General features: G+C 39.3%; 1 long non-coding RNA gene across 1 annotated transcript; it reads left to right on the forward strand.

Annotated features, from left to right (window-relative positions):
• The first annotated feature begins 387 nt into the window (after positions 1-387).
• On the forward strand, positions 388-14869 carry LOC109549467 (uncharacterized). Its single transcript, XR_012327325.1, has 3 exons — positions 388-1883; positions 5033-5159; positions 6559-14869. It is a non-coding gene; the product is annotated as an uncharacterized lncRNA (long non-coding RNA).
• The last annotated feature ends 1805 nt before the right edge of the window (positions 14870-16674 follow it).

Genomic DNA, 16674 nt, shown 5'->3' on the forward strand with positions numbered 1-16674 from the left:
TGATACTTTATTAATTAGGAAGAGTGATATCCACCAAATTACACATCTGAGCAAGTTTCCTTTCTATTTCTCACTAAGAATCACTCAAAACAGTGGTAATACTCAGCACCCCACATAAGGAGAGTAATGCAGTATGTCTGAGAAGTCCTGAGCAATCAAGCTTCTTTCTCTTCAAAAGACCTTGTCAGGGCTTCCCTGGTGGCGCAGTGGTTGAGAGTCTGCCTGCCGATGCAGGGAATGCGGGTTCGTGACCTGATCCGGGAGGATCCCACATAGCGCGGAGCGGCTGGGCCCGTGAGCCATGGTCGCTGAGCCTGCGCGTCCGGAGCCTGTGCTCCGCAACGGGAGAGTCCACAACAGTGAGAGGCCCGCGTACCGCAAAAAAAAAAAAAAAAAAAAAGACCTTGTCAGAAACAACATATACTATTATATAACAATAATTCCGCAAATCAGCAAGCCATGTCATATATGCCTAAAGACCAGGTTCTAGACCTTGAAATTCTGTGCTAGCAATTTTAAAATTTCAGTTTACTTGAGTCTGTATCATAACACATAGACATGTCCCATTCATCTTATTTTAGAGACTTTCCATGGGCAGTCCTGGCCAGAGTCCCCCACAGAAATCCTGGGTGTAGAGCTGAGATTTGAAGGTACAGAAATGGGAGAGGTTGCTTTGGGTAAGAATGTTGAGTGAGGAGAGCAGATATCCGAGGCCTGAGATCTAAGTTATTCTAATATTTAAAGGTTAGGAAGAAGGATAAGGGTAGGTTTCTTAAGGTTCATTGATAAAGGGTGGGCAGAGAGTAGTAGTAGAATCAGGAACATTTCAGGAAGGGAGCATCAAATTTATTGAATGTCTCTGAGAGTTCAAGTACAAACAGTTAAAAAGCACCTATTGGATTTGTCAACATGAAATCCTAAAGGAACTTAGCAAAAGTCTCAATAGTATGAGGGAGGCAAGAGACAAAGTAGAGCTGGGTTGATGGGGAAATGGGCTGCAAAGAAGTAGAGATAGTATATTTTCCAGAAGCTTTTCAGTAAAGGAGAGTTGAAGCAATCCAATCAAGAATGGAAGTTGGACATTGTCAATCAAAGTAATAGTAATAACTAATATAATTTGAGTGCTATGTTAAGCATTTTATATGTGGTTTCAATTTAATCCACAAATCAACCCTATGTAGTACATACTATTACTACCTCCATTTACCTATGAATAAATAGAAACACAGAGATTAAGTAGCATCTCTAAGGTCCATTGCTGGGCCTTAGAGCTGGGATTTCATTGCAGGCAGTTCAGTTCAGTGCTTTCATTGTTAAATCACTACACTATTCCATCTTACCCTATGATAATGGGCATATTTCGAAAGTCCAGAGTTTCTGCTATTGCTTTGTTACCTAGGTTCTAGATGAATTTCACAACTCACTCAGTTTTTCTGGGCATGTTGTCAGCATGTACAACACACTTATTGATGGATGTATGGAAAAGAGGAAAAACTGTACAAACACATTCCTGTTTCACAACACCTCCATCAGTCCTGAATAGGTTTGAAACTTAAGAACATATTGTCCATGCCTCAAAAGGAACAAATAGATATTTCAAGAATTCTGAAGACTACTCTTTTTTCTGTCCCTCAGAAGGCAAGGAAAATTACAGCTTCACATAAAGGAAGTGACTAATAGAGACAGAGCGTTCCAAGGGGATCTGGCGGAAAGCACTTAAAGTCAGACATGAGGAAGTTCCTGAAAAGAACCTTGAGAAGCAACTGCTCTGATCAAGAGGAGGAAAAATGACATAATTGGGGTCCCCTGGGCTGAAGTGATGTGATCCTGGGATGCAGTGTGGCAGGAAGATGGAGAGCTCAGGGGTCTTCTTAAAGGACACTGTGAGTGCCTCTGGGGGGAAGTGTGGCCATATGGGTCCCCTTAGTGAGGACATTGGGTCCTCTGTTTGGGATTCTGAAAGCATTCAGGTCCCGCTGCTGTAGACAGTATTCTAGCCTGGAAAAACTACTCCCTATCTTCCTCTTTTATTTCTGTGATGTATATAGTGGGATATGCTGTTTTTATTTAATTTTAAGAATGAAATATCACTTGTTCCATGATGGCAATAATGTTCTAGCCTTTGCAGTTCTACATCACAGAAATCTTGCCTCCAATCCTGTCCTGTACTCTTATAGTCCTATGGGATAAAGCCAAGAATTCATAATATAACATGCTATGAAACTTAGATACTTGATGGACGAATATGCAATCTTTGTAATATGGCTTCTGCCTACGTTTTCAGCCCCTCCATTCACCACCCCTTCTAAGTACACACCTCCAAATCTGCACATGTACTAGAAGTTTCCACGGCATTTTCATCTCTCTGATTTGTGTATGTTGCCTTTGAGTATTTTTCCCTATTGTCTGCTTAGCAACTTTTCACTCATCCAATGAAACGCAACTTATACATCTCAGCTTTCTAAGAGACCCTCAGGGGTTTCTTCCACTGTTCTCTCTCCACACAATTCTATATGTTCCTGTCAGGACATTTCTGTTGAGGCCAGGGATTATACCACATTCATCTTTGTAGCACAATGGCTGAGGGAAATATCTAGGCTATAATGAGTAACCAGTATATGTTGGCTCAATAACTACCTTATAAAGGGTGAATCCAGGAACAGAATTCAAAGTCTCTTGGTGTACCTTGGTCCTACTATGTTCAGAGCAGCACTTTAGGACCAAGGGGTGTTTTATTCAGGGTCCTTATGGGAAAGAGATGGCACATGCAAATGAGGTGATTGAGAAGCCTTGAAAAGGGAAATTTTACAAAGGTGTAGACAGAGTTAAAGGAAACCACCAAGAGGTGATGAAACATGTAGGGTAGTAACAACAGGACCTGTAGGACCAATGTGAGGAATGGGTTACCAGACCTGGAGAGAGCTCATGGGAGAGCTACCCGAGAGGATCTGTGGCCTTAGAGGTAGGAAAGCAACCTGCTGCCAGGTAGGGAGAGAAACCAACAGATCATTAGCTGACTAGCATCTCCTACTGCTTCCTGTTAACCCACAAGTGCTTCCCATTGGCCAATCCCAACCAGAAACCAGAGAGTAAAGGATCCAGTTGTTGTAGGCTAAAAGATTCAACCTCCCCAGTCTCTAAACGTGGTGGAGCCAGGTAAAGATGTAGTTGAAGGGCGAACAAAAATATCTAGCACAGAGACCGGAGTCCAAGCTTGCTTCTTCAGCAAGCAGAGGCTGACAATGCCGATTAGGGATTTTAGGAACCAGGATAAGATAAGGAAGTTGGAAGATCATTGAAATTAGAAAGGCAGCAAGCAGTGGACAGCCAGGATTAATACAGACAGTTCTAATAGAGCATCAGAATAAAGAGATAGGCAGAATGGTGGATACAATTTGTGAGGCAATGGGACATGAACCCAGGATTGAACAGGAAATTTTCAAAGAAAATTAGAAGGCGGGGCCAGGAGACGCTCTCTAAAATGAGAGTTCATTGTAGGGACTTTTCACAAAATGTTTACAGATTTATTCACAGGAGAAGAAGGAGCCACTAAGTCTACAGAGCTGAGTTTGGCATATGCAAAGGGGACTAATGTATGAGTCCTAACTTTAGGAGCTTTCTAAATTGCCAACGCAAAAGGGTCAGATGGAATTCAAGTGTGCCGTCCACCCCTTGGCATATCCTGGCTTCTCAGGTCTTGGAGGACACTCTTATGATCCCCAATCCTTGAGCACTATTTTTTAAAAATTCCACAAGACCCTGAAACTCTTTGCTGTCATGGCCATCGTGCTTATAGAATGGAAATGTCTATATACAGTTATATGTTTAAATTCTTCAAAAAGTTACCAATAAGTTCGTTATAATGAGTCTATTTTAATTCTAATTAAAACTCAACACACAGGTCAACTCAAAACTTTATTCTCAATCACAATCAGCTCAATCAAGCAAACGTCATTGGTGCAAGTAGTATGGTTACTCTAGAAATGTGTTTCCCCATTCCCTCTGCACCACCACTTCTGGGCTTATAGCTCTCCCTTTGTACTTCTTTGGGCCAGAATATTTTAATAGCAAGAAAGAGAAGCTCAACTCAGACTAACTGAAGTAGGGAAGGAAAGTGGGAAACTTAGGGCTATAGCTGGATTGTGCTACAGCTGCCTTCTCTGGGTTCTCCTTGTCTTTGTCTCCTTACAGACTCTCATCCCATGATGCAATGCTGGTCACTTGTAAGCCTCATGTTGATTCTCATTCTTCCTTTTCACTGACCTCAAGGAAAATACAGTGTGTCTTCCTGACTGGGACACAATGTCCTGTTGTTGTCCCCAAGTAGCTTGGTTTGGTCTTATGCCCTCCACTATGGCAGAAGAATAGGTGGGATGGGGCAGGAGTAAGTAACAATTCCATTAACTCATGGAATCTCTTTCTGTGTGTCTCTCTTTTTTTCTTTCTGTATTTTGATTTATCTATCTATCTATCTTGAAATACATCTGTCTTTGTATGGAGTAATACTATTTTAAATTATGTTGATTTGAATTGGACTGAGGGGCTGAATAACAGAAAGGAAAAGAAATGAAAAGGGATAAAGGACATAGCTGTGCTATTACTCCACCTTCATTTCACCTGGGAGACATCATACATCACAATAAACCCCAATTCCTTGTAAGGAACATTCATCCTTAAAAGTCCTAGACCTGAATTTTGTTCTTCTACCCAGTGACTTAAGACCAGTGGGATTTTAGATATAAATATCTAAAGGAGGCACCAATATCCATCCTGCTAAATTGTAAAATGCCTCCTACACCCCTTCTCTCCTTCTGTTCCCTCTCACCTCCCAGTTTCTCAGTTAACTAAGGCAGGCAGAATTGTCTCTGCCAAGTGATTCAGCCCAGGGAAGCTGAAGTTTGCCAATGCCGCAAAAATACATTTATTTGCAGTTCTATAGCTCATCTCAAAAATTCATCTAAATGTCGCAATCTCATCTACAATATAGTGTGTTTATTTTAATATAAAATAATGTGCCTACCGGCTGTTTCAGGAAAACTGGCGCAGAGAAAAGCAGACCGCATTTCTCCTTTCCACCGTACCTTTGTGGCATACTGCTTGGAATACATCAGTCCAATAAGCAAGACTGTGCTACTGTCTCACATGGAAACCAAAGTTGGGTAAGACCACGGGGATATGATTGCCAGCTGGAAATCCATCCGATTGTGCAGTATCACTTTCACATTTACTGAAATTTTAGTTGCTCTGAGTGTTTTGACAATTACTAGACATTTCCCAGATGAGGAACTAGCAATTATTGCAACGGCCATGAGGTATTTCAAGTTGTTATAATGTTCATGGTGATCTTGTTATCTATTTATTTTTTTATCAAGTTGACATTTTTGAGGTGAAAAAGGCTCTTTCTATGATTTAAAGCAGCATATGGCTATTAAATTGACACATTATACCTGGCAATTTGACAGGGCCATCAGCCAATTCAAGAATCTAAAATTGTTCAGGCTGCAAGAATAAATGCATGTGTGCCCTTTTATTCTGCTGACCTACCACTCTCATTCTGCTCCTGGGAGGAATGCATTTGACCATTGTACCTTACCACCCCTGGTTCTATCTGCAAGGAAGTTCCTCCTGGTTATTATTCTCCTTGGCCATATCTGATGTGGGTCTTAGAGACCATGCCTTCTTTGGGGGTTAAATAGCCTTTGAAGCTTGACTCTTTTCCTCAAAACTTTGGGACCTAGGGGTTGTTTTAGGTCTCATCCAGTCAAAGGATTTTTTTTTAAGCCAGAGTTGTGTTTTCTTTAACGATGCAATTCCTTAAAAAATTAGTAGACTTCTGATCTTGCTTTAGGTTCCATCAGCAACCACATACAAAATTCTTTACAGGAAGAATTTTCAAGCCTGATGTATTTCTCTGCTTCCTTGCTCTGTGCCTGTCCCATCCCTCTCTCTGAGGCTCTCTGGAACTGTGTTGGGAAGTCTACAGTCTTCATCTGTCTTTGCTCAGATTACCTTATTCATCTCAGAAATTTTATTAGACCTTTTCCTTGAATGTCTTCTGACATCTCATCTTCTTTAATTATTTGGCATCTTCTGACATAGCAAGACCCCAATTTCTGCACTCTACTCTCTTTCAATTCTATTTATTGCTGACCAGTTTTTTTTTTCCAATTTTTTTTGGTAATAACCTTGCCAAAGGCAGCCAATAATAGCCAATAGACACTAGTGGTCTTTTATTCATCCATTTCTCCTAAAACTACAAGTTAAATGTTCCTATTCTGTCTCCCGAGTTACTAAAAGCAACAGTTATTTCCAGTTGCTCTTCCACAGTATTAAAAGAATAGCTAGTTTCTCATATATCCTAGCCTTTGATATGGACATTCTTGATGCCTAACAATGAAGCCAATGTCATATAATTGATTTTAAAGCAATCTGATTCAAAATACCAATTTCTTTATTAGTCAGGATACATCAAGGTACGTGCAAGTAAATGTACTCTCAAATCATAGTGGTTTGATGTAATAAATGTTTCTTTCTCATTCATATTATCATTGAAAACAGATTGGGGAGTCTGTCTTCATCTCTTGGTGGTCCCATGTGGAACCCCTGGCTTCCTAGTTGCCAAAAGAGAGAGATCTGGAGGACCTCAGAGGATGATCTTAAAGGCCAAGCCTGGAAGGAAGTTTACATCATTATTGCCTACATTCTTCTGGCCAGAGCTCAGTCATTGGGACTTATCTAGTTTCAGGGCAATCGAGGAAATGTAGCCTTTCTGTGTGATCTGGAAGAGGAAAACGTAGTAAACACATACCATTTTCTCTGCTACCTGCGACTACAAACTTATAGTTAAGTGTAATGATTCTGATCTTACCATATAATGGCCATGGGACACTGAGCAAGTTACTTAACCTCTGTGTGCTTCAGTTTCTTCCCCTGTAAAGTGGGGTTCATGAAAGGGTAACTACATCAGACGGTCATAGGTTTATATATATATATAAAGTAATTAGAAAAAGCCTGGCATACAGTAAGTGCTATGTAAGGTTATATAGCAAGTTGTTGAAATGCCAGTAGAGAGCACACCAGGATAATTAGCAAATGAGCCATTTTATTTAATTTATATTTTTAATACATTTATTTATTTATTTATCTTTGGCTGTGTTGGGTCTTCGTTGCTGTGTGCAGGCTTTCTCTAGTTGCGGCGAGCAGGGGCTACTCTTCATTGCGGTGGCTTATTTTGTTGCAGAGCACGGGCTCTAGGCGGGGGCTTCAGTAGTTGTGGCTCACAGGCTGTAGAGCACAAGCGCAGTAGTTGTGGCGCACAGGCTTAGTTGCTCCACGGCATGTGGGATCTTCCAGGATGAGGGATCTAACCTGTGTCTCCTGCATTGGCAGGAGGATTCTTAACCACTGTGCCACCAGGGAAGTCCCCGCAAATGAGCCATTTTATAATAAGTCTATTTGACTGGAAAGACAGATATTTAAAAACCCCAGCCCAAGCTGAGGCTCCGCCTTTGGTCGGATCCGAGGGAGAGGACTGGGGTTGGCAGCGTGAACACAGCCTGAAGGGGGCTAGTGCGCCACAGCTAGCCGGGAGGGAGTCCGGGAAAAGGCCTGGAACTGCCGAAGAGGCAAGAGACTTTTTCTTGCCTCTGTTTCCCGGTGTGCGAGGAGAGGGGATTAACAGCGCCTTTTAAAGGAGCTCCAGAGATGGGCGCAAGCCGCGGCTATCAGCGCGGACCCCAGAGTCGGGCCTGGGATGCTAAGGCTGCTGCTGCCGCCACCAAGAAGCCTGTGTGCGAGCACAGGTCACTATCCACACCTCCCTTCCGGGGAGCCTGTGCAGCCCGCCACTGCCAGGGTCCCGTGATCCAGGGACAACTTCTCCGGGAGAACGCACGGCGCGCCTCAGGCTGGTGCAACGTCACGCGGGCCTCTGACGCCGCAGGCTCGCCCCGCATCCGTACCCCTCCCTCCCCACGGCCTGAGTGAGCCAGAGACCCCGAATCAGCTGCTCCTTTAACCCAGTCCTGTCTGATCGTGAACAGACGCCCTCAGGTGACCTACACGCAGAGGTGGGGCCAAATCCAAAGCTGAACCCCAGGAGCTGTGCGAGCAAAGAAGAGAAAGGGAAATCTCTCCCAGCAGCCTCAGGAGCAGCGGATTAAATCTCCACAATCAACTTGATGCACCCTGCATCTGTGGAATATCTGAATAGACAATGAATCATCCCAAAATTGAGGAGGTGGACTTTGGGAGCAAAGATATATATTTTTTTCCCTTTTTCTCTTTCTGTGAGTGTGTATGTGTATGCTTCTGTGTGTGCTTTTGTCTGTATAGCTTTGCTTGCTTTTACTATTTGTCCTAGGGTCTGTTCATTCTTTTTTTTTTTTTTTAGTATAGTTTTCAGTGCTTGTTATCATTGGCAGATTTGTTTTGGTTTCGTTGTTCTTTCTTTATTTCTTTTTTTTAATTAAAAAATTTTATAATAATTTTTGTTTTTTATTTTAATAACTTTTTAATTGTATATTATTTTATCTTTTTCTTTTTTTTTTTTTCAGTACGCGGGCCTCTCACTGTTGTGGCCTCTCCCGTTGCGGAGCACAGGCTCTGGACGCACAGGCTCAGCGGCCATGGCTCACAGGCCCAGCCGCTCCGTGGCATGTGGGATCTTCCTGGACTGGGGCACGAACCCTCATCCCCTGCATTGGCAGGTGGACTCTCAACCACTGCGCCACCAGGGAAGCCCATCTTTTTCTTTCTTTCTCCCTTTTTTTCTCCCTTTTATTCTGAGCTGTGTGGAGGACAGGCTCTTGGTGCTCCAGCCAGGTGTCAGGGCTGTGGCTCTGAGGTGGAAGAGCCAAGTCCAGGACATGGTCCACCAGAGACCTCCCAGCTCCAGGTAATATCAAATGGCAAAAATCACCCAGAGATCTCCATCTCAATGCCAAGACCCAGCTCCACTCAACAACCAGCAAGCTGTAGTGCTGGACACCCCATGCCAAACAACTAGCAAGACAGGAACACAATCCCACCCATTAGCAGAGAGGCTGCCTAAAATCATAATAAGGTCACAGACACCCCAAAACACCACAAGACGTGGACCTGCCCACCAGAAAGGCAACATCCAGCCTCATCCACCAGAACACAGGCACTTGTCTCCTCCACCAGGAAGCCTACACAACCCACTGAGCCAACCTTAGCCACTGGGGACACACACCAAAAACAACGAGAACTACGAACCTGCAGCCTGCAAAAAGGAGACCCCAAACACAGTAAGTTAAGCAAAATGAGAGGACAGAGAAGCACACAGCAGATGAAGGAGCAAGGTAAAAACCCACCAGACCTAACAAATGAAGAGGAGATAGGCAGTCTACCTGAAAAAGAATACAGAATAATGATAGTAAAGATGATCCAAAATCTTGGAAATAGAATGGAGAAAATAAACGTTTAACAAGGACTTAGAAGAACTAAAGAGCAAACAAACAATCATGAACAAGACAATAAAGGAAATTAAAAATTCTCTAGAAGGGATCAACAGCAGAATAACTGAGGCAGAAGAACGGATAAGTGACCTGGAAGATAAAATAGTGGAAATAGCTACTGCAGAGCAGAATAAAGAAAAAAGAATGAAAAGAATTGAGGACAGTCTCAGAGACCTCTGGGACAACATTAAATGCACCAACATTCGAATTATAGGGGTCTCAGAAAAAGAGAGAAAAAGAAAGAGACTTAGAAAATATTTGAAGAAATTATAGTTGAAAACTTCCCTAATATGGTAAAGGAAATAGTCAATCAAATCCAGGAAGTGCAGAGTCCCATACAGGATAAATCCAAGGAGAAACACACCAAGACACATATTAATCAAACTATCAAAAATTAAATACAAAGAAAAAATATTAAAAGCAGCAAGGGAAAAGCAGCAAATAACATACAAGGGAATCCCCATGAGGTTAACAGCAGATCTTTCAGCAGAAATTCTGCAACTCAGAAGGGAGTGGCAGGAGGTATTTAAAGTGATGAAAGGGAAAAACCTACAACTGATATGACTCTACCCAGCAAGGATTTAATTCAGATTCGACGGAGAAATTAAAACCTTTACAGACAAGCAAAAGCTAAGAGAATTCAGCACCACCAAACCAGCTTTACAACAAATGTTAAAGGAACTTCTCTAGGCAGGAAACACAAGAGAAGGAAAAGACCTACAATAACAAACCGAAAACAATTAAGAAAATGGTAACAGAAACATATATATCGATAATTACCTTAAATGTAAATTGTTTAAATACTCCAACCAAAAGACATAGACTGGCTGAATGGATACAAAAACAAGACCTGTATAAATGCTGTCTACAAGAGACCCACTTCAGACCTAGGGACACATACAGAATTAAAGTGAGGGGATGGATAAAGGTATTCCATGCAAATGGAGATCAAAAGAAAGCTGGAGTAGCAATTCTCATATCAGATAAAATAGACTTTAAAATAAAGACTATTACACTACATAATGATCAAGGGATCAATCCAAGAAGAAGATACAAAAATTGTAAATATTTATGCACCCAACAGAGGAGCACCTCAATACATAAGGCAGATACTAACAGCCATAATAGGGGAAATCAACAGTAACACAATCATAGTAGGGGACTTTAACACCCCACTTTCACCAATGGACAGATCATCCAAAGTGAAAATAAATGAGGAAACACAAAATTTTAAATGATACATTAAACAAGATGGACATAATTGATATTTATAGGACATTCCATCCCAAAACAACAGAATACAATTTCTTCTCAAGTGCCCATGGAACATTTTCCAGGATAGATCATATCTTGGGTCACAAATCAAGCCTTGGTAAATTTAAGAAAATAGAAATCATATCAAATATCTTTTCTGACCACAATACTGTGAGACTAGATATCAATTACAGGAAAAAAATCTGTAAAAACTACAAACACATGGAGGCTAAACAATACACTACTTAATAACCAAGAGATCACTGAAGATATCAAAGAGGAAATCAAAAAATACTTAGAATCAAATGACAATGAAAACACGACGACCCAAAACCTATGGGATGCAGCAAAAGCAGTTCTAAGAGGGAAGTTTATAGCAATACAATCCTACCTGAAGAAACAAGAAACATATCAAATAAACAACCTAACCTTACACCTAAAGCAATTAGAAAAAGAAGAACAAAAAAACGCCAAAGTTAGCAGAACGAAAGAAATCATAAAGATCAGATCAGAAATAAATGAAAAAGAAATGAAGGAAATGATAGGAAAGATCAATAAAACTAAAAGCTGGTTCTTTGAGAAGATAAACAAAATTGATAAACCATTAGCCAGACTTATCAAGAAAAAAAGAGAGAAGACTCAAATCAACAGAATTAGAAATGAAAAAGGAGAAGTAACAACTGACACTGCAGAAATACAAAGGATCATGAGAGATTACTACAAGCAACTATATGCCAATAAAATGAACAACCTGGAAGAAATGGACAAGTTCTTAGAAAAGCACAACCTTCTGAGACTGAACCAGGAAGAAACAGAAAATATGAACAGACCGATCACAAGCACTGAATTTGAAACTGTGTTTAAAAATCTTCCAAAAAACAAAAGCCCAGGACCAGATGGCTTCACAGGCTAATTCTCTCAAACAGTTAGAGAAGAGCTAACACCTATCTTTCTCAGAGTCTTCCAAAAATAGCAGAGGGAGGAACACTCCCAAACACATTGTATGAGGCCACCATCACCCTGATACCAAAATCAAGGACTTCACAAAACAGGAAAACTACAGATCAATATCACTGATGAACATAGATGCAAAAATCCTCAACAAAATACTAGCAAACAGAATCCAACAGCACATTAAAAGGATCATACACCATGATCAAGTGGGGTTTATTCCAGGCATGCAGGGATTCTTCAATATTCACAAATCAATCAATGTGATAAACCATATTAACAAATTGAAGAAGAAAAACCATATGATCATCTCAATAGATGCAGAAAAAGGTTTTGACAAAATTCAACACCTATTTATGAAAAAATCCCTCCAGAAAGTAGGCATAGAGGGAACTTTCCTCAACATAATAAAGGCCATATATGACAAAACCACAGCCAACATCTTCATCAATGGTGAAAAACTGAAACCATTTCCACTAAGATCAGGAACAAGACAAGGTTGCTCACTCTCACCATTATTATTCAACATAGTTTTGGAAGTTTTAGCCATAGCAATCAGAGAAGAAAAAGAAATAAAAGGAATCCAAATTGGAAAAGAAGAAGTAAAGCTGTCATTGTTTGCAGATGACATGATACTATAAATAGAGAATCTTAAAGATGCTACTAGAAAACTACTAGAGCTAATCAATGAATTTGGGAAAGTAGCAGGATACAAAATTAATGCACAGAAATCTCTTGCATCCTATACACTAATGATGAGAAATCTGAAAGTGAAATTAAGAAAACACTCCCATTTACCATTGCAACAAAAAGAATAATATACCTAGGAATAAACCTACCTAAGGAGACAAAAGAAATGTATGCAGAAAATTATAAGACACTGATGAAAGAAATTAAAGATGATACAAAGAGAAAACCTATGGGAACTTGGGATGAACATACACACACTACTATATATAAGATAGATAACCAACAAGGACATGGTGTATAGCAAAGGGAACTCTACTCAATATTCTGTGATAACCTATAAGAGAAAATTATCTAAAAAAGAATGAATGTATTTATATATATACACACATTCACTTTGCTGTACACCTGAATCTAACACAACATTGTAAATCAACTATATGGCAAAAATTTAAAATAATAAAAAAACAGAAAATGAGAACTTAGGTCCAGGATGTAGCATATCCAATGTGACCCCACAGGAAAGGAACTGGGGCCGTAAACACTCAAAACCTCCCTCCCTTGGATCTCCTGCCAGTGTTTCTCATTGGCCCAAAGCAAGTGGAAGCTGGATAGATGCTGTTCAGCCTCCAGGAGAAAAGAAGGTGGCAAAAGGAGAAAGAGAGTGAATTAGAGGGGAGCATCAGAAGACATACAAGGTGGAAAGTGGAGGAGAATGAATCTGAAGTGGCAAACAAGATAGTCATCACAACCACTTTCATAAAGGGTGAGCTCACCTAATTATACAGCCATTTTTCTGGAAAGTTATATTAGTCAAGATTTTACAATGGATTTAACTTAACAGTCACAGAAACAACCCTCTTTTACTATAAATATTACCTCTGTTCATTAATATTTAATTATTTTATTGTAGTAATAAGTGAACTGGAAAACAGGTTTGGGAACAAACACACTTGACTCTTAGTAAGCGCACATAGCAACGGTTGATAGTTGAAGCAGGCAGGCATGACCCAGATGCCCACTCTCTGCAAGGATTCAGTGACCAGTGGAATGGGTCACTGTGATTTACCAAGTGACGAAGTACATCAGTGAAACCAGCAAATCAGATCAGAAAGGCAGAGAAGAGCTTCTAGTGAAGTTCTATGCTGAGCATCTGGTCATTTTACTTGATAACTTAAATGGAGACATATTTGTCTAGCTAGATAATATCAAATCATTTTTTCCTAATCTTATCTTATAGTGTCAATAATCTTCAGTTTCTTATCAAAGCTGTCAATGATGGTTAATTTCTGTGCAGTCTTCGTGCCTGAAAATTTCATAGATCAGCCTCCCCTGCACCACGTGCTTGGTCCATTTTAACAGACCAGTTTTGCAGGCAACATCAATGATTAATGAATCCTATGAGCTGAACTAGCAGCTTGCTTGGTATATCTGAACTGGGTGCTTTAAAACTCATTACTGGTACCTACTGAAGCTTTTCTAATAGATTTAAAATAGATTGCACTGCTATTAACACGATTCTGCTCTTATGTGATCTAGATTTTCATGTTCCTTGTTTGTGTGTTGTAATTTATTGTTAGGCACTGTTAACAGACATTCATTAAAAAAAAGTCAATCTACATTCAGGATAACAATTTACCATGTATCATTTAGAAAAGAAAGACTTTTACTCTAAAGTTACATGTCTAAATGATGGACATCTGACACAAGATAGCACTCCTTTAATGTAGAATTTATATGTTTAATATTATAAATAAAGCCAGGTCTATACGAAAATAGTGCCCTGGAATACTCCCTGTAGTGGATATTGGTTATTTGCTCAATATTTGTTCTTCTCTGTGGTTGTGATGGAGCTGCTAAACATGTTACTCTATCTCTTCCCTCATGATGGGAACATGTTCTAGGCTGGCCAAGCAAATAAACTTCTTTTCCTAATCACTGTGATTGGTTCAAAAACGTGACTCAAACACAAGGCCAATCACTTTTTGTCAAGGTTTAACATACGGATAATGGGAGATATGATGTATCTCTCTTCCTCTAGGATTACAAGTAATAAAGGTGATGGGAACTGGAGTTGTCACAGACATCTTTCTGTCGTGAATGGAGGAAGCCACCTATGCTAGGAGAGAGTAGGAATAACTCATAATCACCTAATTTAGCACATAAAAAATACATTATTACCACTCCTTTCTCTGAGGTAAAGTATAAAATCTAGAATCTCCCTGCATTCTTAGATGACTAATTTATGCTAATTTAGACTTCAGTTTTTAAGGCTTTAGACACCTCTTGGTTTAGGAAGGTCAGGGAAACCCGATGGATACCCCACAAAGGCTACTTTCTGTAAGGGGGGAAAATTGTGGTTAACAGAAGAAAGAGGAATGAATGTGAATGACCAGGAAGAAAACAAAAAAGAAGAGAAAAAAGAAAATTATAAGCCCCCAAATCTGGATTGAAAACCAAATTGTGGTTAAACTTGGTGGTTACTTAAAGAAATAAAATAGATGAAATAGATAGTAGATTTTATATATGTTTAAGATTTATTGCCTTCTGCTTTTACATTTCATGATTCCAGGAAGACTGATGGTATCAACAGCCAAGAAATGTTATAGTCATTCAGGGAAACTGGATGCATTAACAAAAAAGCCACAGTAAATAAATAGAATTGCACACAGCAAATGGAAAATCATGGGATCTACCCAAACTCTGGACTGTGGAGCAACTTTAAAAATACAATATTTATGGTAATAACTTCTGAAGACTTTGTCGTGACAAAGGATGGCAAACTTAAAGCAATACCCATTGCACAATAGAGGCAAATCTTTCTGTTTATTGATACTTAGAACATTGCATTTGTGGAAGGAAATCTCATTATCAGAGGGAAGCAGTTAAATGGAGATGATCCAAAAAGAAAGAAATGCATAGGATGAGACTCATGGAAAAGTGAGTGACTGTCTTATTTACACAATTATTGGGAAGTAAATTATTCACAGAAGAGTGTCTAGCTTGATGGAACTTTCTCTATTCAGTGATCAAACTCATAAACAATGTTAACGATTTTGAAGGAAAACTTTATACACAGAATTTTTATAATTGCGTTTGTTCTTCAAAAGAACATGTGAAATGTAAAAACATTTTTGATAATTGAAGTGGTTACTATAAATATGAATTATGGTATTGTAAAATAAGAATGCTTTGAGGACTTATAAGGTGTTTGATGCTTTTCACTAATCCAGATGTCTGTGCTTTCAGAATTTTGGTGTCTAGATTTTAATATTATTATTATTGCTATTATTACTTTCTTCTTGAAAGTAATAGGAAGTTACTACTTATCTCTTTCTATTATTGCTTGAACACGCTTATGATCTCAGTGGCTGGTCACTACATTTTGGTGCCCGTATTTGCTAGAGAAGAGGAATTGTGTGTAAACTGGAGAAAACAAATGCAAATGAAAAACCCTCCTGTAGAAAATTTCATTGGCTTTCTAAGCCATGCTATTTGCCAGCTCTTTTAGATTCTCAGCAAATAGAATTTCTCCCCACTGCACCCCCGCTCCCTCATTCACTCTTATTCATTTTTGTGTATCTCACTGTGCCCTACATACAGAGGTAGGCTCATGTTTGATGTATACTAGAATGTGTTGTATGCAAACACACACACATACAAACACACAGAGAATAAGGCATAAAGTATCTAGTATAAAGAAGTAAAGGGTTATAAGTTAATGATTTAATGATAGAAAATTATAACTATATTAATATACTTGAAGATGTAGCCAAGTGAGAGTAAGGGAGAAACCAAGACCAAGACTTTGACACAGAAATTTTAGGCTGATGGCAGTCCTAAAATTCAAATTCAGACATTTCAACTATAAAAGAATTTCAGTGTAAAGACTGAAAATTATTTCAAGAAATTTATTCAGCTCACACTATATTCTATGGTACTTCCCAATTATGTGAACAGAATGGTTTCAATCAAGAAAATTTAGTGCCTTTGAGCAAACAAATGACTAACATAATTAATGATATTTACAGAATAATCTTTAGATAATAATCATGACCTATTCGAAACCAGGGACCAAGCTTGTTCATTTTTGTCTCTCCTCAATGTCTAGCCTAGCACTGCACATAGCAGATGCTCAGAAAAAGCTTATCAAAAGAATAACTGTTACTCTTGTAAAAACTTAAAACAAATGGCTGGCTGCCTGGCTATATAGGTATACCTATGCATGAATATATAGATAAATATACTGGGAAATGATCATTCATTGGTTATTTAATTCTAAACAAAACCCCTTCATTCCTTG

This window comes from Tursiops truncatus, chromosome 17 (assembly GCF_011762595.2).
Source record: "Tursiops truncatus isolate mTurTru1 chromosome 17, mTurTru1.mat.Y, whole genome shotgun sequence".
Taxonomy (NCBI): Eukaryota; Metazoa; Chordata; class Mammalia; order Artiodactyla; family Delphinidae; genus Tursiops; species Tursiops truncatus.